The following is a 27332-nucleotide window of genomic DNA, read 5'->3' on the forward strand; positions in this document are numbered from 1 at the left end:
AGACCAGCCTGGCCAACATGGCAAAACCCCGTCTCTACTAAAAATACAAAAATTAGCCAGGCTTGGTGGCAGGTACCTATAATTCCAGCTACTTGGGAGGCTGAAGCAGGAAAATTCCTTGAACTCAGGATGTGGGGGTTGTAGTGAGCCAAGATTGCTCCACTCCACTCCAGCCTGGGAGATGGAATGAGATTCTGTCTCAAAAAAAAAAAAGAAAAAAAGAAAAAAAGAAACAACAACAAAAAAAACCATACCCAAGCCTGGGTAATTTATGAAGATAAAGATTTAATGGACTCACAACTGCACGCGGCTGGGGTGGCCTCATAATCATGGCAGAAGGCAAAAGGTACGTCTTACATGGTAGCAGAAAAGCCAGAATGAGAGCAAAGAAAAAGGGGTTTCCACTTATAAAGCCATCAGATCTCATGAGACTTACTCACCAACATGAGAACAGTATGGGGGAAACCACCCCTATGATTCAATTACCTCCCACGCAGTCCCTCCCACAACACATGGAAATTATGGGAGCTACGATTCAAGATGAGATTTGGGTGGAGACACAGCCAAACCATATCAATTGTTTTTTTTAAAAAGAGGTTGTCTACTGAGAGAAAGGGCTGGGAGAGTGCATATCTGTGACTCTTTTGGTATTTCACCTCCAATGTCCACTTCACTTAGGTTAGAAAACCATTATTTTATACATTATAAGTCTTAGCACAATGAATGCCTGGTATGTAGTAAGCACTCAGTAATTACTTGTAAACTGAAGCTTTAAGATATTTAAATAGAAAAACAAAAACTCTGTTAACTAGTAATTGACTAAAAATATAAATTCCTGGTCGATGTAGGTACAATAACAGGAAAAATTAAACTGCTTTTCCTACTCTCACATTCAACACAGAACACTTTCACGTTCAGATGCGTGGGCTTTTGCTTTTCCACACAGCAGTTCTCAGTGGTCACCAACTGGGTGCCCTACAATTTAACTCAATTCTGACATTCCTACCTGGAAATAGCATCAGATCCCACAGGTGAAGGGCTTGGTCCCACAAAACTTCCCCCAACTTCAGACATGAACTGAAAGTTGTAGGCTACCTACAACTGCTGTTTGATTTGACTACAAATTGGAGCTTTCCATAACCCTCTTCTCTGGTTTGATTAATTTGCTAGAGCAGCTCACAGAACTCAGAGAAACACTTGCTTTTACTGGTTTATTATATTTATAAAGGATATTATCAAGAATACAGATGAATAGCCAGCCAGATAAAGAGAGAAAGGTATGTGGGAAGGGGCATAGGGCTTCCAAGCCCTTTCCAGGCACATCACCTTTCCAGAACCTCCCCACGTCCAGCAACCCAGAAGCTCTCTGAACCCCGTAGTTTAGGGATTTTTTTTTTTTTTTTTTTTTTTGAGATGGAGGCTTGCTCTGTTATCCAGGCTGGAGTACAGTGGTATGATTTCAGCTCACTGCAACCTCTGCCTCACAGGTTTAAGCAATTCTCCTGCCTTAGCCTCATGAGTAGCTGGACTTACAGGCACACGCCACCATGCCCAGCTAATTTTTGCATTTTTAGTAGAGATGGGGTTTCACCATGTTGGCCAGGCTGGTCTTGAACTCCTGACCTCGTGATCCACCCACCTTGGCCTCCCAAAGTGCTGGGATTACAGACTTGAGCCACCATACCCAGCCCAGTTTAGGGATTTTTATAGAGGCTTAATCCTGCAGGCATGGTCGATTATTAACTCAATCTTCAGCTTCTCTCCCCTTCCTGGAGGATGAGGGGTGTGATTGAAAGTTCCAAGCTTCTAATCATGGCTTGGTTTTTCTGGTGACCAGAACCCATTCAGGAGCCCTCCAAAAGTCACCTTATTAGAGCAAAAGACACTTCTGTCAAACAGGAAATTCCAGGGGATAAAGAGCTCTGTAGTCAGGAATGTGAAGGTCGGGGGTGTTGTGGGGGCGGCAGAGAACAAATATATATTTCTTATTATAAATCACAACCTCATAGTAGATGTTTGCCTTCTCGTAGCACGTGTCCAAGAAACAACAATAAGGTTGTGGTAGTTGTACTGAGGTATAATCATGAGAAAACAAGTTAGCATGTCAGTATCGTTCTTATAAAAGAAACGAAATAAATGCCTTTTATGAAGGATCTGATTCACAAGCACAGTACCATTAAGAAGATAAAGTGGTTGATGACTATTAATGTGAAAATGACCACCATTTGGATGTTCCTGCTGTTTCACATTCTTAGAGAATTTGGGGATGGGTAAATGTGTGTGCGTACACGCACATGTGCACACACACACAAGTATAAATATATATGGCCAGACCATATACTTACTGTAAAACAATCTTAAACTCCAAGTATGATTGCTATGAACAAACTTCATTAAAAATAGTATTTAGAGATCAAATTGTTTTACTCTTCCTTACTTTGAAATAACATTATAATTAACTTTTCTCTCATGGACCTTGAGAAAAAAAAAAAAAGGAAGAAGACAAACAGCAAGAGACAGCTAATGGCCTTCATATCCCCCACGTAAATTTTAGCTTATACTAAAGCACCCAAGGACAAGCATCAGCAGTAAATCATATAACCTACATTTCAGAATCAAAATTGCCACACTGCATCCTTTCTGAAATCAGAGGAGAAATTTTAGATTGTTATTTGCTCAAACCTATTTGCGTTCCCTGGGCACATACCCAGTGGCAGGACTTCACCGAGAGGCATTCTCAAGCCATCCTGAGACATCCACTCTGCAGGTTAGCCACACTTGTAAGCTCAAGAACTGTATGAGTGGGTTTTTCCCTTTTAATTGGTACTTATCTTTGCCCTCAAGAAAGAAAGATGTTTTCATATACTCTGTGTAGTAACAAAAAAGAAAAAAAACTAAAATTTTTTGTTCCACTTAGCCAGTCATAAGCTTTCCTTTAATTCTCAGTAATAAATAAATAGAATTGACAAAGACATTAAAGATGGAAACAATAAAAATAGTCAGGAAGTACAGAAAAAAAAAGATTGCCATGATATTCTGTCTTGTTTTGCCAAAAAGGTATTAAAGTACCAATGATATAAAAATAGACTTGAACAATTTTTTCTAAAGGAAGGGGGGGTAGCTACTCCCAGAATACATAAGATGGGTCCTAAAGGTTTCATTGATTAGTTGATAAGTTTGCCGGTGAATGATTAGTCAATTAGTCAGAAAGGTTTGAATTAGTTACTAGAGCTCTGCCTCCCATGAATAAATGTGGGGAGTACTCTCTCTCCCACCCTCTGTGACAGATGATATCTGTTTTCTCCTGTGAGTTTGAATTTAAGAGCCACTGAAGCTCAGCAACAGTATATTCTGGCTCAAATGAGCTGAAAATTGCATTCAATTTGAATTTCAAAAATGGAGGGGAGGAAGCGGTAAAAAAAAAACCTCAGCACCCATCAAGTCTCTACACTCTTCAACTACTTCCTGCTGCTTAGCTGCTTTCTGCCAGGCTGAGGACCTGAAACCCAGGATGTGTTGCAGGGGAAAGAGCATCGCTGGATTCCTGCCCAGTCTGAGTTTAAAAATAAACTTTTTATAGTTAGGATCAAAGCAAACCTCACTTTTACACACATGCATAATGCAGAATGTGACCCACCAAAGAAATAGATTTACCTTTTCCAAACTGAGATTGGCCTGCTTTATTATTTTTTTTTCTTTACATACTCTGGAGGTGATAAAGGTGAAGGTGTTTTTCTTGAGAAACTCTGGAAAAGCAAATTCCTTTCTAAATAATTCCTCTTCAGCTCACTTAAGACCCTCATTCCTTGTGGCTGGATGTCCCACCTTCACCTGCCTCACGTCACAAAGCAGATGTGTTCTTGAAAAGTTGAGTGTATGGCTATTGATTTTTCAAATCAAATCATACTTTAAATGCTCTAAGAGAGTTGGTTATTTAAAGGAATGTTGTGATAAATTATATTTTAAAGCCAAGCTATTTTTAGTGTACAAATCATTGCCCCTTCCTGCAATGGCATAGTAAGCATGAATTTGAAGCACATCCAAGTTTTCTGAAAGCAGGGCACACCTGTAGTCCATAAGAAGTAGATGTAAGTATCACCAATATTTAAAATTAAACTGATGTTATGCAAAACAACAGATGATATCCCAAAATCATGTAACTGAACGATCTGGGGCCAGAACTCCATTTTATGATAGTTCGAGCTGAAGGAGCAGAGAGAATGCCAAATTCATTCCAATGGACTTCAAACATGAAAACATATTCTCCTGCTGACTAAATTATTCTCAATTTGCAAATTAAGCAACCTGGGTGCCATGAAAAAGGTAATTCAACTTCCAAAGTGCCATTTTCCTCACTGAAGCAGGAATCTGCTGAATGCTGTTCAAAAATATGCCTCATTCCAGAGGGTTCAGTAGCAAGCACCATTGAAAGACATCATCTGCAGTGAGTGCACACAGATTCCTGCACACCTACTCTGTGCTGGCCTCTGCTGTAGGAACTCAGAGTAACTAATAAATCAGAGACTCTGCATTAGAGGAGGCAGGGGCTCTTCATCCTTCCTGAGTTACAAACCAGTGTGAGAGTAGAGTGAATGCCAACTCGCCACCAAAAGAACCCTTCCATGCTATGATCCTTGTATGACAGTCATTACAACTACAACATGGATCCAAGTGAAGCACCTGGGTGGCGGAGATTAATTGACTAACTGATGGTAACCTGGGAACGTTAGTGTTATATAACTGTCCTTCAAAAATGGAGTGAAGTAGACAGATATCCCTGGAAAAATAAATGGGTATTCAATTGGAATCTAATGGATACCAAAAACTTTTAGTAAGCTCGCAGAAGGTAGAATTAGAAAGAGAAGGATCCCTATCTCAAACACAGGACAGGATGTAAAGAAGAGTAATATTTTACTTCCTAGGCATCAGTGAAAGACAAGAATTAAGAAATAGTCTGACTTTGACAACCGCAGCTTACTGGTCAATATAGCGAATCAATAGAAACAAGGGCAAAACCTTTTCAAAGCACCCACATGATCACTGCAACATACACTCAGTTAAGTCCAATCTGCCAGAATATCCTACTTACACACACACAAAAAACACTTTAAAGGCATTAAAAACGATGTTTTTACATTTTAAAAGGCAGAATGCAGAAAACATTTTTCCTTACTATGAAATACCTGCCAGCCCCACAATAGTAGTCAAAGATGCCAAGAGGCCACTTAACCCTCTAATGTGTATCACGTGGCATTATGTTATGTAGATTTTAAAAGAACATTAATATCTCCTAATCTTGTAGGGAGCAGCTTACCTTTCAAACTGCGACAATGTTAGCGTAGGATTTTTTCCTTACATCTTCATAATTTAATATTGTTTCATTGATGAACCAGTAAATTGTCAGCTCTATTCATTTATGTGACGTGAGCAAGGATCCAACCCAAAAAAGGAAAAAAAAAAAAAAAAGGTAAGGTCAATTTTCTTGGCCACTGCATTTAATAAAATCTCCCAGGCAATAGAGTTAAGCACACATTAATAGCTATGACTTAGTATGCTCTGCCTTTAGCAAGTCTTTGATTTTCCTATATATATACTCAGGGCTGCATTAACACTCCAACGAAGGTACAGTTCTCATTTCTTATTTTAAGATTTCTTCCTTCTCAGCTTTATCAGATTTATTAATCTCCTGCTACTCTCTTATTTATAGCAAATGCTCTGGTTAGGGTTTCAAAACGCTTTCCATTATAACACACATATATAACTTACAGAAAAAAAATTCTTCCAAGACCAAGGGACATTCTACTTATTTCATATTAGTCTCAAAATAGACGCATTTCTCCAAATATGAAGGCTGTGTGCCCTATTTCTCTGATATTCAGGAAAAAGCACAAGAGGGTAGGTAGAGAAGCCCAAGTTTTCTACGTGGAAGAACTTAAAGCTTCTGTTTTAAGTAAACTCCACAGTGGGTTTTCACTAAACATACACTAATGATGTTTTAGGTAGATGTCTCTTAAATGAAGCTACTGGGTTGAACCTAATGAAGTTGCTTTTACTCTATCTAATTTTGACCTACAAAAATGGCAATTCCATATGATTTAACTTAATACTTCACATATCTTTACTCATATAGAAAAGTACTGTTCAGAGCAACAAAGCAATCCCCTGGATATCCGGGGAAATTCTGTCCTCAACTTGCAGCTCAGCAGGTGAGAAAGGAGAAGGTTGTGACCAACAGGAGGCTGGAATGCCCTTGACAATTTGTTTAGTGCATGCATGCTCTGGTAGAATTTATTAAGTAAAAGATGTGGAGAAAATAATTATTCAGGTGGCACCAGACCACTTTGCCTCACATCCCTTGAGGCATAAATGTGGTAACTGTAGACTCTGGGGAGCGAACACTTCAAATATGCCTGTATTTCATTAGAAGACCCTCACTGGGACCTCTAAATCTATCCACCAAAGACACGCTTCAGACTCATAGCTTTCCTGCTCTCTTTCAAGAATGAAGTTAAAAGTAAAATGCTTGACAAATAAACTAGATTGAAGTTTCAATCCCAACTTGCCCCTACACCCAGTAACTGGAATCATACATTGGTAATTTGCTATAATGCTAAAGAGAAACTGTTCGAATACTAGAAAACAAAGGGATCATTTTAAAATAATTTCTTGCATAAAGTGAGCGGAAGATCAACTAAGACAAGCGACCAAGGAGGTTTTTGGTGCAGGTAGGAATTTGACAGGGTCCAGGATCAAGAAAGGAGGGTGCTCTACAGAAAGAAATAGAATGGTGTTTAGAGCATACTGATGAGAGAGACAGGAGGTAAGATGACTCGAATGTGAGAATCCAACCCTATTTATTTTCTAGGATTGTGAACATAAGAGACTGTTGAAAAGCTGTAATCTATATAAGTATAAAGAAACACTATGGAAGAACCCACCCAAAAGACACTAGAGGGTAAGACGCCTAAGAAGACCTAACTTAGACTGTTACTTTTTTAAAAAAGAAAGCACAGGACTCAGGAGGTATAAAAACAGGACTTGAATCCAGAAAAGTCCTTCAGGTGCTGATTTCAACAGTTACGTGGCTGCTTTCTGTGTAATATTGCTAATGTTCACAGTCAGTGTGGCCATAGATTTCAAGTTAACATTTAAACTCTACAATTTGTCATACTCCATCTCTGAAATCGCCGAAAATTTGAAATAATGTTAATATTATAACAATAATTTTTAGGAACCAGTCTCCTTTTGATCCCACACAAACAGCTATCTCTAACCAGAGGCATTCAACTCAGGAGGTTCAGAGTTTGTAGGCAAGAAAAGATGGTGGGGCATTGGAAGGATGTGTGGAATCAGTTCCTGTCACCCCTATGATTTCCTCTTATTACAAAATGCAGTATACATTTCCCTAGATAAATCTTGTTTTAAATGGTGACAACCAATCCAGGTGAAAGATTTCTTATTCAATACTATCGGTAATTTACTAAGAATAGGGAAGAAAAATGGTTGTAAACGGCCTTTAGAAGTGCAGTAACAATATGATGGAGAAGCTTTTTGTGGGTAACCCAGGAAATGCACTACGATTTATCTCCGTTTTCCCTTGCCTGCAAATATTCTAAATTCCAAACAACCAGTTTTATTTTATTTTCAGTTTTAGATTCAGGGGTGCATGTGCAGGTTTTTTACAAGAGTATATTGCGTGATGCTGAGATTTGAGCTTCTACTTATCCTGTCACCCAAACAGTGAACATAGTACCTGACAGGAAGTTTTTCAGCCCTTGATCTTCTTCCTCCCTCCCCTCTTTTGGAGTCCTAGTGTCTATTGCTCTCATCTTTGTCTGTGTCTATCCAATGTTTAGCTCTCACTTATAAATAAGAACATGTAATATTTGGTTTTGTGTTTCTGTGTCAATTCACTTGTGATAATGGCCTCCAGCTGCATCCACATTGCTGCAAAGGACATGGTTTCATTCTTTTTATGGCTGCATAGTATTCCACACTCTATATGTACCACATTTCTTTATCCAATCCACAGCTGATGTCCAGCTAGGCTGATTCCATGTCTTTGCTATTGTGAATAGTGCTGTGGTATACATTTGAGGGCAGGTGTCTTTTTGGTAGAATAATTTCTTTTCCTTTGGGTATATATCCAGTAATGGGATTGCTAGGCTGAATGGTAGTTCTGTTTTTAGTTATTTGAGAAATCTCCAAACTGCTTTTTATGGAGTCTGACCTAATTTACATACCCACAAATAGTTAGAAATGTTCCCTTTTCTCTACAACCTCACCAACATTTGTTATTTTTTCACTTTTTAATAATAGTCACTCTTACTGATGTAAGATGGTATCTCCCTGAGGTTTTGACTTGCATTTTTCTGATGATTAGTGATGTTGAGCATTTTTTCATATGTTTGTTGGCCACTTGTACGTCTTCTTTTGAGACATAATCTGTTTACATCCTTAGCCCAGTGTTAAACTTCTTTTTTCTTGTTGAATTGTTCAAGTTTCTTGTAGATTCTGGACATTAGTTCTTTGTAGGATGCATAGTTTACAAATATTTTCTCCCATTCTTTAGGTTGGGTTGTCTTTCTTTTGATAGTTTATTTTTCTGTGCAGGAGCTCTTTAGTTTAATCAGGTCCCAGGTGTCGATTTTTGTTTCTGAACAACCAGTTTTAAAATGTAGACTGAGGCAGAACTCACAACTGTTTTGTAAGCTGATGATTGCCTATCCTATACCCAATTAATTACTACAATTGGGGATATAAACTTACTACAAAAAAAATTCCAGTATTAAGAACTATCAGGTGCAGTTGCCTGGATTTTACATTGCATTATTCTTAGGGGGCAGCTTTCACATGCATTACAACGTGAATGGTCTGCACCACCATGGATGTGTAGTATGGGATATGGAGAAAAAGTCTCTGGATTCCCTTTTCTAGCCCAGAGAATATTTTTAAGACAAATATAGATAACTAAATTACCAGTGTCCCTTCACTCACAAAGTCATTGACCCCAAGGCAATAGGACTTAAACCATCCCTACCATCACCAGCAGCTGCCTCTGCATTGTTGCAGGAAACTTCTTAGAAGGGGAATGACCTCTCTAAATACAGAAGAAGAAAGATCTGTTCTTCGGGTCTCAAACAAGTTCTAAGAATAGATATTCCAATTACAGAAGAAGCCACTTAGTACATGATATTCCAGAAACATGGCAGCATTACGGTGGAACCCGACCATTCACCCAGCTGTCCTTGGGGAAAAAACACATTTTGAATTCCAAAACCTTAGGAATATATCTTATTGGGAGGGGTTACCTGTAATCTACTTACTACACGCAGATACAAAAGCCTGATCAGCATATACTCTCAAAAAGTGAATGGATAGCAGAAATCAAGATTTTTAAAAGGGGAAACACACATAGTTCCTTTAATTATTCTGAGTATAATCTTAGTGTACAGCCAGGAAAAGATAAACAGAAGAAATTCCTCAGCTTTCCAGATCCCTTACTATATGTTATTCATGTGGGTCTAAATAGGTTTGATTATTTGAAGTTTTTTTTTTTTTTTTTCAGGATTTCGATAAAGGCAATCAGGCAGGATTATCTTGGGCAGGCACAGGATATACAAGCAAGCTACTGGATGCTGGGGAGATGTGGGACAAAGACAACTTCAGCTCCCCCCGGCAGGAAACTTGCTCTATTAAGAGATAAAATATCATGATATAATCTATATGATGCATCTTTTAAAACAAAAAGTGCCTCAAAGATTATGAAATAGTTTTGAGAGTGGAAAATAATCCATCAATTTAAATACAGCTTTTTCAGTGACGGGTACCATATAAGGCTCCCCCAGTTAAACTGAGGCCAAACTTAGAATTCCAGATTTAGATCTCCCAATATTTGCCACTCTATATTTAGTCTTCATAAATTCAATAATATTGGCTACTTTCTGATGCAAATGCTGATGGAGGAAGCTTTTCTGAGGGGACAAAATATTTTTAAATAAGAGATTTCTTTATTAAGTTGGCCAAGATCCTTGATTCTAGCATTTTGCCAATTATTTTCCTTCCACTTTAACCCTGGAAACATTAAAAGTTAGTAAGGAAAAGGGAAGGGAAAGAAACAAGAGAAGAAGACATAAATGAAAGTCTTAGAGAAAAGAAAAATGATGGGGAAAAAAAGGAAGGTTAATAAAGGAGGAGCACATGGCCTCCATTCACTCAAACTCACAATACCATTAATGCACCCAATATCAAATGCAGTACGAGTTCTTCTTGGTTTATCATCCCCTTCCCTGGAGAATGCAAGATGGCTATTGTTGATGAAGATCTTGGAGATAATCCACCCCATTTTACCAGTAAGGAAAGGAGAGCCCTATAAGGCCAAGGGACTCACAAAGTGATGCCTAGAAGCCAGAATCACCATAGACCAGTCTAATGTTCTACCAACTATATCTGCTTGGAAGTGGTAATGGCTTTTTCAAGTCTTAGACAACCGCTAATGACAACAAGAGTGAGGTAAAATGGAGATGCTCTTCTCTCTCTGGGGGGAAAACAGAGATGATCAGCTCACAGTATTAGGACCTACAGGAACAGTTGGGCAAGGCTGCAGCTGACCCAGCTTCCAGGGTAATCTGACCGTTGCAGAACAGCACACTGCGAATTTAGAGGGACAAGCTCTAAGCCCAGTTTTCTCATAGTTCCAACAAACTGTCTCCAATGGTCATTGTGACATAACATTTCTGATGATTAATTAAAAGCTCTTCATTAGATCAGTCAGCTTATCATTAACAGCTCCCCCTATCTTTAATAGAGTAAATAGAATGATGTGAAATAAATGAGAGAGAGCAAGAATTAGATAAAGCCTAAACCCAAATGAAAGCACCCTCTGCTCTCAACCAAGGAGGCAAAGAAACAAAAGGGGAGGGAAAAGTGGGTTTTGTTAAAGATGAGAAGACAGAGTGCTGAGGAGGGAAATGTGGGGAGGAAGGAGGCATTTGCTCAATCAGTACCTATTTTCAGAATTTCCTTCAAGCTGGCTTGAACTGAGAGCCATCAATTATTTAAAAGATGTAACATGATGCTTCCTTTGTTGAGGCAAATCTGCAAGCAGACCCCGAGAGAAAATAAAAAATGAATTAGGCAGAATTTATTAGTGCGCTTGAAGAAAACAAAGATTTAGCTATTGGAACTGATTCTTTTAGAAATAGTTCAATTTTGTCTCCCAAAATCCACAAGCCTTTCTTCCCTCTCTCTATACCTATTTATTTATTATTTTCTACAGTAGATCACACAAAAAGGAGAATGAATCATTTCCCAAACTTCTCCTTTCTTTTCAGATTCAGCTTGATGTACTGTCTTCATTTAAATTACAAATACACTAATCTGAAACACTGTTTACCAAGTAGCATTTTAAATGAAAGAGACAAGAAATTGCATCACTCACATTTAAAAAATGACTTTAGACTCTGGACCTCATAAAAAACAGCCGACAGTGTTCTCTGCCTTGGCTGCTGTATTTCAGTCCAGTGAATGAAATTCAATTAGTGGGCTTTGTACTTAGAACATTATGATTCTGATGGTTGGTCTGATCAAAACTGGTGTGCCAAGCCTCAGTTCTGTTTTTTTGGCAGACCACAGTTAAGGAAAAATTCAATAGAGAAGGTTGGCAGGAGAAAAGTTAGTTTCAGAGGAGCTTACTTTTCACCAACAGAAGAAAATATGGGAGGAGGGAGCTGCTCCCTGGAACAGTTCGTTATTTACTAAGTGAATGAATTAACTTTTTGAGAAACCTCAGTACCTGAGTCTGTCATTACCAGTTTTAGTACTTTCCAAAAATAGCAATTGGCATAAAGTAAACCAGTACTAACTAGAACCAATAAATCCCAGATTTCATTCATCTTTAGGTTTTGATCAGCCTCAGCTTGTGTTTCAAATGAATCATAGAGAGACCACTGTCTTCATGATGCTATCAGAACCCTCCCAAGTAGAACGAAGCAATGAGCACCTCATAGGAAATGCCAAGCCTTTAGAGTGAAGACTTAAGGTAATCATCAGTTCGAGAGGTGCTGTATCTTTAACACTTCTGAGGACAAACCCACACACAGCAAAAGCAACTGGATGCAGCACAGGCCCTCACATGTCTTGACCAGCTAGCTGGACTACTACACTATGATTCAGGAACACCACACCCACATCTGCATGGACCAAACAGAAGAGTAAGAGCAAATCAAACTGATCATTATATGGCTTGATTCTTTGGCCAGCAAAAGCTGACAAGTAATAGTGAAAATTTCTAAAGGATATATAGTCATTGGTCTATTAGTATTGATTGATTAGTCAATTAAGATTTGAGCATCCATTTAAATTTTAGCATTGTTTTCTTAAAACACAGACCACCCCCATATCCATCCGTCCATCCATCCATCTATCCTTCCTTCCTTTCTTCCTTCTCTTTTCTCTTCTTCTCTTTCTCTCTTTTTCTTTCTTTCTTAGAGAATCTCACTCTGTCACCCTAGCTGAAGTGCAGTGATATGATCTCAGACCACTGGGTTCAAGTGATTCTCCTGCCTCAGGCTCTCAAGTAGCTGAAATTACAGGCACCTACCACCATGCCCAGCTAATTTTTGTATTTTTAGTAGAGATGGTGTTTCACCAAGTTGCCAGGCTGGTCTTGAACTCCTGACTTCAAGTGATCTGCCCTCCTTGGCCTCCCAAAGTGCTGGGATTATAGGCGTGAGCCACCACGCTCAGCCTGATTTTTCTGCTTCTCTCACAGGGAATGACACCACCATCCAACTTCCTTTATAATCAAAAACAGAGGAATCATCCTTAGCATCTTTTTTTTTTCATCACCATTATCCATTTCATCTCCAAGTTTTTCCCTCTTCTTGGAAAATGATTACAGGAACAATCAAATGAAATTCCAAGAAAAAAATGTAAATATATATATCCCAGAAGTGGCATCTGTCTTCTCGGTACACTCATTGGAAAGTCGTGCTAGACACTTTACATATTGCCTGAGCGTGACCCAGGATTTAAGCCAGATGAGTAGCCTTGACTCACTGTGCCCTTGGTGCTATTTTTCTCTGACTCAAAATTCTATGCCCACATTTGTTGTTGATACGAATATATCATATTGATGGTTTTTTCAGATGATAAAGAGATTCATTCTAAAAATGAATCTTTCCTGTATCAAATACCAAAGGCAAAATGCATACTTACTGCCTTCCCATAAATGGGCTTCCTCAGATGTCCTTTTTTTCAGAATTAGTAAAATGACAAGCTAGAGTGGCTTATTCTTAGCTTTCTAGAGCTAAGGCTGTGCGTATTTACACCAAAGATATTAGCAAACAATACAAACCAGGTGAGGTGGTTTTATTCCCCCCTGGGAGAGCCAGTTACCAGCACATCACGAAAAAGGATTTTACTTTGATTGTTTTCTTCTTAGCAAATAGAAAGATCCATAGTGTCCTGCATCAACTCCCATTTTTTTCTTCTTTTCCTTTTGCCACGGAAACTAACCAGCAGTCCACCAAACTGGTTTCCTCTTGCTCCTTGACACACAGCTAACCATTTTCTGGCCACTCTTGCACTTATGTAAGGCCATGAGATGAGTTTTCCTCCATGGAAAGAGAGTGGAAGTGACGGGAGCCTCCCTATTCTTGGTCCATAAAAACCCTCCCGCTCACTGTATCCCACGTGGTCTTCTTTTCTGCAGATGACAGATATAGGAAACTGTGGACGCTGTGTATTGAGGTCAGAGAGCCACAAAAAAGAAGGATCTTGGCCTTGAAATCATCACTTGAAAGAGACCCCAATCAGGAACACCCATTAGAAACTTTTTGTGAAGGAAAAATTAACTTTTATTATGTTTGAAACATCAAATATTTGGGGAATTGGTTTGATATCCCAACCACTACTGCTGTAACTAAGCACTTTTTCCCCTCTTCTTTCAACAATTCCTCCTACCAGCTACTGTGATAAATCTGGAGATGAGAAATGGTCAAGATTAGGAAGAAAGAAATAGGGGACCTGGCCACGCACAGTGGCTCATGCCTATAATCCCAGCACTTTGGAAGGCAGAGGAGGGCGGATCACTGATGTTGCGTGCCTGTAATCCCAGCTACTCAGGAGGCTGAGGCAAGAGAATCACTTGAACCTGGGAGGCAGAGGTTACAGTGAGCCGACATCACGCCACTGCACTCCACCCTGGGGAACAGAGCGAGATTCCATCTCAAAAAAAAAAAAAGAGAAAGAAAGTAAAAGGAAATAGGGGACCTAATAGATACTGTTTTCTCACCTAGAGTTTTTATTTCACTTCAGAGTTTTTGGTTCTGTGTGCTAGGGCAATTCATTTAGAAAGTCATCAGCTAGAAGTGTGTTATTTCCATATACTTGCAGTACAGGGTGCAGCTTATTCTTTTTCCCTACGGTGATGTCACCTAAATGAAATGTTCCAATTTAGAATCATTTCCACGTTAGAAATATATGAAGCATCCAATCCATATGCCCTACAACTTGTCAAGGAAATTAACTATAAAGACAGTATTGATATTATGCAATTAAAGTGAGAGCTCTTAACATATTTAATTTCCCCCTGACCTGACTTTCTTCAGTCATTATGGACAAAAAGTATGAATTCATTATTTGCAAATAGCCCAGATTGTTTAATGTATTCTAAAAGAAACTAAGACACCCCCTTGCAGGCACACGTGTGCGCGCACACGTACACACACACACACTCAAGCACACATGTTTCTCTATCAAGGGCAAAAATAATAAAGAAGGTAAAGATAAGAAACATTCTAAGTTGTTAACAATGTAGACTTAGTGTAGTAGAACTACAAACATGTTTTTAGTCCATATGTTGTATCTTTCTATAATACTCAAAGTGAAAAAAGGAAGGGAAAGGAGGAGGGAAGGGTGGCAGGGTGGGAGGGAGGAAAGTAAGGGAACAAAAAAACTGTCTTAACCTTTCCAGACTCTCTACTATATATAGTGTCATGTACCCCCTCTCCCCCATACACTGGTATGAGGAATATATTTGGGGGTATTTGGGATTGTTGTGTTCTCAAAAATTTAACAATCATGGCTCTGAGGCTTAATCACTTGTATGTGTTACAAAACCAGATGGTTCAAGTGGGTGTTTGTTTACAAGCTCTTTGCATAAGGTTTTTAGCTGTTTTTTAGACCAAAGCTGACTATTTCCACTAAGAAATAAGGCACTGAGGAATTAATGAAAAACCACTGGATTTCATAGGTCCCTGGGTTTCCTGCCTTCACTCTGACACCGTTTGGTGTACTTTTTCAAGGATCTATTTAGGGCTCCCAAAACAAGAACATAAGCTTAGAGCACTTTGAGTTCTAGTTTATGGGACTCCAGCATAATTTGGAAGGAGGAGGCCTCTCCCCTGGGCTCAGCATTGTTCTGGATGCTGTCAGTGAATCAACTGGGAAAGAAGAAAGCGCTCCGCCTTCCCAACACCTTCACCGTGCTGAACCTCTTGAACTTATTATGTTTCCTGTTTTAACTGGCTTCTCCCACTGAGTTGTTTTGACCAGCTGTATCCATCTCCAGCTCCCTCCTTCTGGATTTAGATGAAAGGAGAGAGAAAACTTTATTGGCGATTCTCCTGTTCTTTGTTTCCTGTACGTTAACCACATGGCTACTATCTGCAAACATGCAAAGGCACAGGTTTATTTACTGCAAAATAAGGGAAATAAGGTTGATTTCTTAAGGGAGAATAAAAGGGTTCATCAAGGCACAAACTTTTATGACTTTGAAAAGATGAGCGTGTGTTTCTGGTTTTCTGGATGAGAACGTCACCCCTCTCCTAGCACACTGTCCACTCTGTATTTGACCTTCTTTCAACAGAAAGAGAGGCAGTCAATGCTTGCTTCTCTTCGTTTTTAACAAGATTAATCATGTCCATCATAGTTAGCACCCATATTATTAATGTCTGAGATCATAAGTATTACCTAAACTGGTCTCTTTCCTGTCACCACCTAATCAGTTCCAAAAATTTACAATATTTGAGGTGAGAAAGGCAAGGACAGTACATGAATATCTTGACATTTTTGTGAACTTGTCTCTGTCATCTTCTAAAACAAATGAGCAAGAAATTATAAACTAACTGAAAATGTGTTTCATCATTATCATTTGAGTCTTCTCTCTTACTAGTTAGGGGAGGGGAAAGAAATGAGCTTTCCTAACTTCTTTTTTTTTTTTCTTTTTTTTTTTGAGACAGAGTCTCACTCTGTCACCCAGGCTGGAGTGCAGTCGTGCCATGTCGGCTCACTGCAACCTCTACATCCCGGGTTCTGGCCATCTGCAGCCTCATCCTCCCAAGTAACTAGGATTATGGACGTGTGCCACCACACCCAGCTAATTTTTGTATTTTTAGTAGAGAAAGGGTTTCACCATGTTGGCAAGGCTGGTCTCAAACTCCTGACCTCAGGTGATCCACCCACCTCGGCTTCCAAAAGTGCTGGGATTACAGGCATGAATCACCGAACCTAGCCCTCACTTCTTTTGAATTACTTCACCAAAATGAGGTATTATTTGACTGCATTTTCAGGATAAGAATGTGCTTCATTTACTATTAATTTTGTCTAGAGAGCAACATGGTTTCTGGCCCATAATCAGTGTTCCATAATTGTATGTTGAATGAGCTACTAGATACGACTATCTTCCAATTCTAACAAACTCAAAACTTAATTTAATATATGTCATTAGACTTTACAATGTAATATAGGACACCTAGATAAATTAGCACATTCATGATTTATGTGACTGTTTTGCCTCTTATTCTGAAGGTAACTTTTAAGAAAGAGCTTTTTCATTGTTTATAGCTTTTAATAAAGAAAAGTGTATCTGGTGGAATTCAAAAGACTTGAAATACTGCCTAGATTGTCAACAAAAGAAATCAAGCTTAGAAAATACTTGTCTGTGGAAAAAGCATCCACCATATAGTAGTAAACTCTCAATTAAAACTTATTAAATGAATTCATAAATAATAACCAGTTTCATATCAAGGTAAAGATCTAGGCTGAGTGCAAAAGGTTAAACAGAAACTCAATTCCTGATTTGCTGACTATCCTATATTCTATTTATTTGTCCATTATTATGGGCAATGCTTATTCTATTTATGACATAGATCATTTTACACAATTACTGAAGATGTTCAAAAACTCTTCCAGAAATTCATATTATTAGTTGTATCCCTATTCTGAAAGCACATTTCTCTATTTTAAAAAAAATATGTGGAGTATCCACCTAATCATAGGGGTCATATACAGAATTTTCATGAGGCATTGAACATGAAATTTAGTTTAAAATTAGTGGTCACATGAAATGAGCATGTTTAAAACCAAGAAGTGATATCCTCTAATCACAATCCTCTAACAAACACTAGGAAAATCTGTGATGGTCTCAGCACACAGAGAACTACTTCTCTGCAGATCAAAGGAGAGTGGAAAACACCAGCAGTAGCCATGAAATATCACTTGTATCCACTATTTATGTTTTATATCCTGTCAACAGCAGAATGTTCATTTAGCATCAGACACAAGTTATTCAGGGACTTAGATGATGCAGCAAGTGTCAATACTGATGTTACTATTTACAGCCCAATAAACTATACTTTGAACAATATTAGTAATGTAAAGCCTAGGTAGCACTCCTAGTATTAATGCCTTAATACAGATATATTGCTATGAGCATAGTTTACAGCGTGGAACATAAACACAAATCCAGTGATACTAATAAATCACTTTCTTGACTGCTTAAAAACGTACTGCCAAAATGGGCTTTATGCATTACACAATGGAGCAGAAGGCAGTGATATATATTTAAATTTTCCATTTTTAAGCTGTCACTCAAAAACTTTCATACTTTTTTTAGCTTATTGATCTTACGGGCTTGTGATAAGACTTCAACTGCTTGGTTGGGCTGTTTTTAGCTTCTGCTTCTTATTAAAAGAGCTAAATCAGGAATCACAAAATGCTACTAATTTAGCACTTTCCAATAGAAATGAAAACTAAAAACAGCACCAAAATAGTGTAACCCTCATGTTTTATTGCCCTAGAATCCCAGATTTAACTACTATATAGCATAATAATGGGTATAATGGAACTATTTATCATTATATATACGTATGTGTATATATATATATCTATATAGATAGATGTACACACACACAGCAAAAAATACAAGCTTGTATTAAATATACTAAAACGATTGTGACAGGATTCTGACTCTTATTAAGTATTTTGCACAAGAAAACACACATACAGACATACACATGCTATATATACATGTTTTTGTGCGTGTGTGTATATATATATAAAATACATATTAAAGGTTCTGCAGTTCTATTTCCCACTTGTTCTTTAATTGACAAAGAAACATACATCCTTAATTCCTTAATGTTTTAACCACTTCTTACCTTCAATTTATACCCAACAATCTAAATATCCTCAGTAGAACAGCTGGAGTGATTGGCTACATCTGATCAACCAACTTGTGTAAACGCTCTCCACCCCACACCCTGCCAATACTCCCACTTGTTTTTGAGTGGCAAATTATATATCACAATCAGAAAACTTTCAAATGCTGATTTGGGGCTCAGAACCCTGTCCTCTCAAACCTGCGGGTGCTCTCACATTCGACTTTCTACAAGTTCTTCAGGGTGATTTGTTTTCTCCCCTCAGTGCTGGCCCCAAAGTTCAAGGCTTAGTGTGGAAGAGATAGTGGCCCTCATAGCTAATTGCCCATATTTCGCAAAGGGCAGCATGGAAAGAAGCCAGAGCCTCACGAGGACAGGATCCATAATAAATATTCCCGTGATGAATGAGTTGTGTGGTCATGGTCAGGGATCTTATTGCATTCCTGAATCTTACCCACTCAAATATGACAGAGCACTAGGTTTGTTCTTATTTCCCCCATGGCATCCTCCTGTGACGTCCTAACCAGTAAAGATGGTGGTAGCCACTGTGAAACAGACACGAAATTTATTCTTGGCAAAAATAGCTGCTGGAATTTTTGTCGCGATCATTATATCCACCTTCTGAGAGGATCCTGAGCAGCACGCAAGATAGCAAAATCGGTTAAAAATACACACATAAGTTTTTTTTTTTTTTTTAGTGTATTTAAAATCATCAGTCTTCCAGAAACAGCTCCTATTGTCAATAATTTTAAACTTCCTGCAACATTTCCAACTGAGCCCCCAGATATTTCCTGGCATTGCCTTGCTGTCAGCTACTACACATGGACACCACCGAGAGTCATCAATTTTCTACAGAGCTCGCTGTTTCATTTTTGAACCCCTTACTTCCACTAATTCAACTGCTTCTTTGAAGACTGCCTCACAATCACTCACACTGGGCCACTTCGGCATGTCTACAATCTGCATATGTATATGTATGTGGGAGTGTGCACACCCAACCACAGAGGTACATTTCCATTTCTCCCCCACATAAATATGGTGATGAATTGGCCGCTTAGAGCTTTTCTGACAGCCAGTCGAAATGGTAGCGACAATGACCAGGGGATGTCCTAGTTCCTCCATGCAGAAAGATATTCAGCGCACGTAATAATTATCCATCCATCTCGTTCACACTAAAGGCATGGCAATGCAATTTGGGCCTTATAATCAAGACCATATGACAAAAACCAAGGCCATTAGGGACCAATTTCGAGTATTCTCTGCAAGACAATGATTTTCCAACTGCACTTACATATGCTGAATAGTTACCTCTGCACGACCGCACCTGCTCTCATTTATGTAACCCCTCTGTTTTCCAAAGCCTTTCTTAGTAATGCCATAGAGCAAAGTTTTAAAGGCTTGCAGGCTTTTTTTTCCCCTTCATTATTTTTTTTTCATTTTCCAAAGCATACTATGAAAATGCTGAGGGCAAAATTTCTTCTCAGGCCAATGACCGTATTTCAGAGATTTGTTCTCTTCTGTTCCCCATCCCCTGGTACCTTCATCCTCACTCTTGGCCCTGCTTGCTTTCCTTTGAACTGAAGCATGGTCTTCAGTTCAGGCCCATAATTACTTCACATATACTTCTGACCTCACCACTTCAGGTTCAGTGACACAATAGTGTTATCTCTGAAAGGACGTGATATCATCATAAATCACAGAGCTGTACAGGCATAGGTGCTATTTGCAAAGTGGGAAGAATACTAAAATTATTTTGAAATTATATAAAATACAGCTCAGGTATTCTTTTGTGTCTTATTTACAATGCTTAAAGAAATGATATAACAGATATAAATCTTAAAATTATAATCTATCATTAATGATGTATCAATTTGGGGGGCAAAGGAAAAAAATCATAAGACTAGTAAGAAGGAAAACATTAAAAAGCCTATGCAAAATGGAAACTGGCCCAGACACTTTATATTACTATCATTACTTTAGATTTTCTATAGATTCCATGATCCTTCCTATTTTTCAATTGATGAAGAGAAGATAAACATGTCTAAAACATCAATTAATTGTCATCTTGGTTCTTGAGCTTATGAGCCAAGTTATATCATATCTTGTCTCTGAACATATTTTTTTAGATTATGAGATAATGGGCTTGTTAATATGAGTGCAATCAGTATTTTTTTAATTGCACTGCTCCATGGATTAAAAAAATGCTATAAGTAATAACTCAATATAGTAAAACAATAAAAACTTTAATAGAGCCCCTCTCCACTGAAGAAGTCTTCACATCTCTCAGATGGCCATTTTCAGGAAAACTCTGTAAAGATACTCAAGAACTCCCTATCCCTGCATTGGAGCCATGAAAACCAAGTTCAGTTTGCTTCATTCTGTACCCTGGAAATTCCATCATTATTCCTACTTCTTGCTGCTTAATTTAACATGATGAAGCTTGGCCTCTTCTAGGGAAACAAGAGCAGAATGCATTATGCAATTTTCAATATAAGGCACTCAAGAGCTCCTAATTACTTGATTTAGGCATATGTAAATAAGAAGACCTTATATAAAATGAGTCAAAGATCATGCCTTGAGCGTTCCACCAGTTGAACAATATTCTGATTACCTAATCAGGTTCTAAATGTATGTATAATGTATGCCTCAGAATATCAAGGCTATCACATATAAAGCAGTATGGTTCACGTTAATATATATGCTGTTTCTTCAATTAAGATACTTGCCAGCTGACAGGCAGAGGAGTAAGTTGTGACATCTCAGTAGTGATCTTGCCTGAGCATGTGTGAACTTAGCTGTTCATCTGATTGTCACTTCATTGGTACTATTTGCATTGGCAAAAGCGTATGGAATTGAGTTTCTGTTCCCTTTATTTTTAGTTGACATGTAATAATCGTACATATTTATGGGGTATAGAGTGATATTTCGATACATGTATATAATGCGTAATGATCAAATTAGGGTAATTAGAATATCCATCATCATAACCATTTATCATTTCTTTGCATTGGGAACATTCAAAATTTCTCTTCTAGATTTTTTGAACATATACACTGAATTATTGTTAATGACATTTAACTCACAGTGCTATAGAACACCAGAATTTATTTCACCTATCTAGCTGTAATTTTGTAGTTAACCAACCTCTCCCATCTTCCCCTCACACCTGCCCCTCTCAGTCTCTAATAACCATAACTATACTCTCTATTTCTATGAACTCAATTTTTTTTATCTCCCATGTGTAAGAATATCTAGGGTATTTCTTTTCTTTGCCTGACTTATTTCACTTGATATAATGTCCGTCAGGTTCATCCACGTTGCTGTGAATGATAAGATCTCATTCTTTTTTAATGGCTGGATGTTATTCCATTGTGTCTATATACCACATTTTCTTTATCCATTAATTCATTGATGGTCACTTAGGATGACTCCATATCTTGGCAATTGTGAATGGTGTTGCAATAAATGTAAGAGTGTAGATATCTCTTCGATATGCTGATTTCTTTTCTATTGGATAAATACGTAATAGTGGGATTGTCGGGTCATACAGTAGGTCTATTTTTAGGTTTTTTTTTAAAGAACCCGCCATGCTGTTCACCTTAGCAGCTGTGGTAATTTACATTTCCACTAGAAGTATATAAAATTTCCCTTTTCTCTGCATCCTCATCAGCATTTGTTCTTTTTTGTCTTTTTGATAATAGCCATTCTAAATGAAGTGAAATGATATCTCATTATGGTTTCAATTTTTGCAATTCCGATGACTAGTGATGTTGAGCATTTTTTCAAATACTTATTGACTATTTGTGCATCTTCTTTTAAGAAATTTCTACTGAGATCTGTTGCCCATTTCTAATTGAATTATTTGTTTTGTTTTGTTTTTGCTGTCATTTGTGTTTCTTGTGTATTCTGGATATTGGTCTCTTGTCACAGCAGTCTGTCAGTTTGCAAATATTTTCTCCCATTTACAGGTTGTCTTTTGACTTCATAAATTGTTTTCTTTGCTGTGCAGAAGTTTTTTCAGTTTAATATAGTTCCATTTATCTACTTTTTGGTTGCTGTCTGTGCTTTTACAGTCTTATATGCAAAATCTTTTCCTAGACCAACGTCCTGAAGAGTTTCCTGTATGTTTTTTTCTAGTAGTTTTATAGTTTCAGGTCTTCCAGCTAAGTCTGTAATTCATTTTGAGTTTATTTTTGTATGTGGTGAGGGATACGGATACAGTTTCGTTTTTCTGCGCACAGATATCCACTTTCCCCAACACCGTTTCTTGAAGAGGGTGTCCTTTCCTCAATGAATATTCTTGGCACCTTTGTGGAAAATCAATTGCCTATAAATATGTGAATTTATTTCTGGGTTATCTATTGTGTTCCATTGGTCTATGTGTTTTTATATCAGTGCCATGCTGTTTTGATCACGATCGCTTTGTAGTATATTTTGAAGTCAGGTAGTGTGATGCCTCCAGCTTTGTTCCTTTTAGTATTGCTTTGGCTGTTTGAGGTCTTTTGTGGTTACATATTATGGAATTCGTTTTAACTTAAATTTGATTATCTTAAAATGCCTTCAAAAAAGATTGACCTGTGGTGATGCACTAGGAATAATGTCATTGGGTATGAAGGAACTATCCTGTTAGATGCCTTGCTGTGCAGTTAGAGACAATAGATATGGCCAAGTCTTCCAGAAAAAAAATAATAAAATTTTGAAAGCTAACAGAGGTTGGCGTGAACAATTCCAATGTCACTTGCATGGCAATATTTCTCCATCAAAATCTTTCAATCAAGGTATAAATAAAACCAAAAGGTTAACCAAATAGGAAAAACCACAAAATAAAAATTAGATGAAATCCTAGTTCCTGCAAGTCTTGAAATTATATTTCAATCTTAAAGGTATTAAAAGCATGTTATGAAAAGCATCATATCACCGTGATATTAAAAATATTGACTAGTGGATAAAAGTGATTCCAAAGAATTTAAATGTGAAAAGGACTTGGTTAGTTTCTTTGCTGAGCATGGGGAATATCATTTTCTTTTTGCTTTCTTCCTCACTGTTTGCTTCTTTTATTTCATCTGTTGGTTGTTGCTCATGTCCCAGTCCTCTAAATGTTAAAGAAGCTAAGTCCTTGGATCTCTTCTTTTATCTTTCTACACTCTCCCTAGGTGGTCACAGCTAGTCTCCACAAGTTTGAATACCATATATACTTACAGATCCCAAATGTATAACTTTAGCCAAGATGTCTCCTGTGAACTCCAGAAATATTTATCTATCTTCCTACTCAGCACATTTATTTGGATCTAATATGCATATTTGTCTAATATGCATCTCAAAATTAACATTTCCAGAAATGAATCCTCATTACTCTCACTCTTTAACCAAATCTACCTTTCCCCAATATTTTGCATCTCGTGGTTGGTTGCACAGCCCAAAAACTTTAGAAGCATCCTCAACCCTTTCTTTCTCTAACACCACCCATGCAATCCATTTGGCTCTTCCTTCAAAACACATCCAGAGCTGATCAGTTCCTCTCATTTCATCTTCACCACCTCATTCCACAGAACCAGCATCTCCCTCCTGGACGATGGTAATGGCATCTGGACTGGTTTCCCCGTCTCCACCCTCACCCTCTTCAGTCTATTCTCCATAGGCAAGCCACAGTGATATCTTTTTCTTTTTTGAAAGTCTAAGTATTAAGTTACTCATTAAATAACTAATTATTGCCTATAATAAGATGCACAGATTTTAAAAGTAAAGTTTGATGAGTTTTGACTAATACATACATTCTTAAAACCATCTCCATTGAGTTACAGGACATTTCTATCATCCCAGAAAGTTTCCCTTATGATCCTGTCTAGTCAGTCACCTCCCAGAGGAAACCAGTGTTCTGATTCTTATCATGAAAGCTTAGTTAGCTTGTTTCAGAAGGTCACATGAATGGAAACATATAGTATGCCCCACCATGTGTGCCTGGTTTTTTTTTAACCACATCATAACATTTATGAGATGCATCTGTTATTGACAGTATTCATAGTTATATCATTTTATTGATGAGTAGTATTCTATTGTATAAATATCCCCTAATTTGTTCATTATTTGTTGATGGACATTTTGAGTTGTTTCACACATTTTAGCCATTATGAATAAAGATGCTATAAACTGCACAAAACTTTTTGTGGATCTATGCTTTTGTTGTTCTTGAGTAAATACCTAAGAGCGGAATTGCTGGGTCATAGGTAAAAATCTTTAGTTTCATAAAAACTGCCTAGTTTTCAAAGTGTTGTGCTATTTTACACACTCACTAACAATGAACAAAAATTCAGCTTACACTACATATTTGTAAGTATTTGTCAGTGGGTTCTTGTTGATACTGTTTTAATTTTAGCCATTCTAATGGGTATACAGTGGCATCTCACTGTGGCTTTGATCCATCTTTCCCTGATAACTAATGATCGTGAACATATTTTCATATGCTTATTGATCATTTGTATATCTTCTTTTGTGAGGTGTTTGTTCAAGTCTTTTGTAAATTTTTAAAGAGTGATCTTTTAAAAATATGTTAGGTCTTATCACTTCTCTGCTCAGAGCAATCCAATAGCATTTCAGATCACTCACTAGGAGCCAAAAGTATTTACAACATCCACTAAAGCACAACACGATCTGCTGCTTGGGTAACATTATGATCTCATTTGCTAGTACTGCTCCATCTGCTTAGACACTTCATTCTCCTGGTGTCCTTGAGAATCCAATCACCAGACCTCTCAGAGCTCCTGTTCCCTCTGCAGGGACTTTCTTATCCCAGAGATCCACCTGCCTGTTTTCTCATTTCCTTTAGTACCTTCTGGAATATTCTGCACAAAATAGCAACCAGATCTCCAGCATTCCCTATTCCTTTTATCCAGTTTTATTTTTCCCATAAGACCCATGAAGATGTGATTATTTTTACACTTATTTTTTAGTTCCTTTGCCCCTCTTTCATTCCTCCCTTTTGCACTTTCATCTTCCTTCCTTCCTCCTTCCCTTCCTCCATCCCTTCCTCCCTCCCCTCCTCTCTTCCTCCTTTCCTCCCTTCCTCCCTCCTTCCCTACCTCCCTCCCTTCCTTCCTTCCCTCCCTCCCTCCTTCCTTCCTTTTCTCCTTCCTTCTTTCCTTCCTTCCTTCTGTTATTTATGGTTTATCTCATTCTACCAAAACACAAGCTCTACGAGGACAAGGAACTTTTGCCCATTCATTCCACAACTTTTGCTCCTACTGATTCCTAGATCCTAGAATAAATTTTTAGCCCTCCAGAAGTGTTGAGAGGACTATATTTTTGAACTCTTTACCAACTTAAACACATAACATTTTAGTCTTCAACTATATTTTAAAAGCTGCAGATATATCTATTTAAAAGAAAAAAAACCCTCAAACTGTGCTCCCAAACACTGTACTAAATCAATTTGATTTTTAAGAAATGAGGCTAGGAATGTTTGCTCATGCCTGAAATCCCAGCACTTTGGGAGGCTAAGTCAGGAGGATCACTTGAGCCCAGACATTTGAGACCAGCCTGGGCAACATGGCAAGAGCCTATCTTAAAAAAAAAAATAGCTGGATGCAGTGGCACACACCTGTAGTCCCAGCTGCTTGGAGGACTGAGACAGCAGGATCCCTGAAGCTCAAGAGTTCAAGGCAAGAGTAAACTATGATTGTAGCACTGCAGTCCAGCCTGGGTGACAAAGCAAGACCCTGTCTCTAAAATAAATAAATAAATAAATAAATAAATAAATAAATTTTTTTTAAAAAAGTTTTTAAAAACTGAGACTGAGTGAGCATGTGAATCATATAGACTTCCTAGAACAAAGTGAAAAATTATATATTTTATATATTTATCTATATGTATACATACTTCTGTACACATACATGTATAGAGAATTTGTTAAGTAAAGTAATAATAAAATAGATAAATAAACTAACCTGTACTGGGTGCTTACTGTTAACCCTCACAAGAATCCCAGGAGGAACTATTTCCACTTTACAGATAAGAACATTGAGGCTTAGGGTGTTTAAGTAACTTGTTAAATTCACACAGCTGGTCAGTTCTAGAGTCAGGATTTAAACTGTATTACATTTTATCAGTTTGCCTAAATATTATGTATGTGTGCATGTACATTGAACTTGAATTAGAAATAGAACAATTAAGAATAAAGTCTGAAAGAAAACAATCTAGTCCCCTGCAATGCTTTCACAAGATTATTATCACATACATATTTTACAGTGTTTAAATATTCTTTTTGTAATTGTTAGAGACTATATATATATACACACACACACACATATAATATATGTAAGTTATGAAACATAACAGAATAAACTCTTACGGATCTATCATCCAGCTTAAATAATGAGTACTGTCAAACTATTAAAGCTACCTGTCTTCCTCAATTCCACTCAGCTACCTTCCTCACCAGAAGTAAATGCCACCTTGAATTGTGTGCACATCACTCCTTTGTTTTACTTGGAAATTTGATTAAATGAATGTGTCCTTAAGTGATATACTGTTTAGGTTATTTCTATGGGATTTTTCAAGATGGTATCATACTGTATAGAGTCCTCTCTCGTTGTTTTTTGTTTTCTCATTAAATACTATCCTATTACGACTTCTCTATGGGTTTGTTTGTTTGTTGAGACAGAGTCTCACTCTGTTGTCCAGGCTGGAGTGAAGTGGCATAATCATGGCTCACTGCAGCCTTGAACTCTTGAGCCCAGGTGATCCTCATGCCTCAACCTCCTGAGTAGCTAAGACTATAGGTGCATGCCACCATGCCTGGCTAATTAAAAGAAAATATTTTTGTAGAGACAGCATCTCTCTGTGTTACCCAGGCAGGTCTTGAACTCCTGGCTTCAAGCAGTTCTCCCACCTAGT

The 27332-nt window shown here is 37.8% G+C and overlaps 1 protein-coding gene across 8 annotated transcripts in view; it reads right to left on the bottom strand.

Annotated features, from left to right (window-relative positions):
- Positions 1 to 27332, bottom strand: part of ESRRG (estrogen related receptor gamma) — a 643587-nt gene that overhangs the window by 441840 nt on the left and 174415 nt on the right. For 6 of the 8 annotated variants that reach the window (XM_064383505.1, XM_012459665.3, XM_012459661.3 and 3 more), the window contains exon 2: positions 5315 to 5406. The exons of the other annotated variants lie outside the window; for them this stretch is intronic. The gene's annotated coding sequence lies outside the window, so the exon portion shown is untranslated. The remainder of the gene's footprint in view (positions 1 to 5314; positions 5407 to 27332) is intronic. 8 annotated transcript variants of the gene reach the window in all.

The sequence above is a fragment of the Aotus nancymaae genome, unplaced genomic scaffold, assembly GCF_030222135.1.
Source record: "Aotus nancymaae isolate 86718 unplaced genomic scaffold, 86718_ANA_hifiasm-v0.15.2.pri h1tg000032l_0, whole genome shotgun sequence".
In the NCBI taxonomy this organism is placed as follows: domain Eukaryota; kingdom Metazoa; phylum Chordata; class Mammalia; order Primates; family Aotidae; genus Aotus; species Aotus nancymaae.